This window comes from Microtus ochrogaster, chromosome 7, assembly GCF_000317375.1.
Source record: "Microtus ochrogaster isolate Prairie Vole_2 chromosome 7, MicOch1.0, whole genome shotgun sequence".
Taxonomy (NCBI): Eukaryota; Metazoa; Chordata; class Mammalia; order Rodentia; family Cricetidae; genus Microtus; species Microtus ochrogaster.
Window position 1 is genome coordinate 4,915,392 of NC_022014.1, and position 2,143 is coordinate 4,917,534.

The window sequence follows — 2,143 nt, forward strand, 5'->3', positions numbered from 1 at the left end:
CACTCCCTATGGCCATGGGGTGGATACCAGAGCTAACACTCCCTATGGCCATGGGGTGGCTACCAGAGCTAACACTCCCTATGGCCATGGGGTGGCTACCAGAGCTAACACTCCCTATGGCCATGGGGTTTCAGCTGGCTGTGCAGCAGCACCTCTTACAGAAGCTCTCCCACGGTTATCCGTCCCCCAGGGCATGGCTAGGAATGGCCCTCGGGGAGGGGGTACTTAGGGGAACTGGGCCTTGGAGCTGTGTGTATCACCTCTCTTAACCTTTGTGGCAGATGCTGAAGTTGTTACTCCACTTACAGATGGGAACTGAATGCCAAGAAGAAGGCCGCCTACTTGGGATCTGCAGCCTGGGAGGGGCAGGCTTCCAAGAGCATTGCTGTTCTCCTGTGGCAACCTGCAATGCATCCTCCTCCCGTGCCATCACCAAGAAAGGGGAGCTGGGCTTTTTCTCCCAGAACCTGTCCTGGACCATTATCCTAGGGCACATGTGAGCTTCTTCTACACTGAGGCATCCAGCCCCAGCAGCTGCTGGCACCCAGGGGGTCAGCGTTCTGGAGTCTCCCCATGCTCAGAATAGCTCAGGCCTTAAGAGCTTCTGTCCCCGCTCCTCCCCTGCTTCAGCACTGGCGTGCTCTGGACTCTACTTACCTCCCTGCCGTTGTTGCTGCTCCAGGGTGCTAAAGTGGGTGCCCAGAGGGTTCCACCTGCATGCTCCTGGGCTCAGCGCTGCCCTGGTGAGCAGGAGGCCGTTGTGGTGGAACGCCTGGGTAATCAGTGGCAGGCCGGCTGAGGCTGGGGCCTTGGTCTGTCCGGAGCTGAGGGAACCTTCTCTGAAGGGAATCAGGGGAGTTTACCACACTGATCACACCAGAGCCAGGAGTGACAGACCCACCACATCCTGCAGTCCGCAGGCGCTCACCCACTGTCACTGCAGCTCAGCTCTTCAGCTCTTCCTGTGCGGGACTCCACCTCAACCCTCCTTCCTGTCTTGTTTCAAAAGCCAACAGCCTTGCTGACAAATCAGTGAGCCGCTCGGCCCCAGGCTCACCTCGATGGTTTTGTCACGGCCTCCAGAAGTCTAAAGTGTGAGGAAAATATGCTGGGTCTCCATTCTGGATCTGAGCATCCATTCCTACAGCATGTGTTCAGGAGGTGGTGTAGTGCCAAGACACGTCGCCCTCCACCCAGAGAAAGCAGACAGACACCGTCAGTAGGCGGTGGCTTTTAGGTGGGTGGTGGGGGAACCAAGTGAGCAAGGAGGAAGTCTGTACCTGGCTTTAGGTCACACTGCTGAGAGACAGCTTGTGGGGCCGTGATGCCTGTGCACTTGCAGGCTTTGATATCATGTGACTCTTTTACTAGGCCTCTTCCTTGCCGCCCAAGTCCTTCTGGCCTAGCTCTAGTCTATGTCTAGAGTCAATGGACCCCAAAGACAGTCACCTCTATCCTGACACAGCAGAATGCATCCATTCACAGCAGGGAGGTCACTTTGCCCCAGTAGGTGTCCTGCTCTGGCAGGGAAGGTAGGGTAAGGGCATGGCTCAGAGTGAACAAAGGAGAAAAGCCTCAATAACTGACCTGTTTAGAACATCTAGTGACAGGCAGCAAGCCACTTAACATGAAGCCACTGAGGTGAGTTAGGCAGCCTGCATGCAGGGATGCCAGGGACCTGCAGGGCCCCTGTGATTGTTATGTGTCCATCTGCATTGAGAAGGGAGGGACTTTGGTGGTAGGTTAGAAATGCCCATCTTCTTCCTTTCTGAGCACACAGGAACAAGCACTACACTGGAGGATACAGTGGTGAGGCTCCAGGCGGAGCCTAGAATCGGTGGCTGCAAGGTGGGGCAGCTAAGATGCCTGAACCAGGTACCTACAGCATGTTGGAAAACACAGGGGCCTTGTGGGCCTAGCAGACTTTAGAGGCCCAAGAGCTCAGGGGCCTCCTCTAGGGATCTGGCAGGAGAGGAGATAACTTCCTCTCTGAGGATCATGGGGAGCATCCCAGTGCAACCTCCCTGCTCACCTCCTCACCCCCTCACCCCCTCACCTCCCAGTGCTAACTCCCTCCTCATCTCCTCACCTCCTCACATGGACTAGTCTGTGCTCTCTCCCCCCTTCTCCTTGCCCCCCCCCC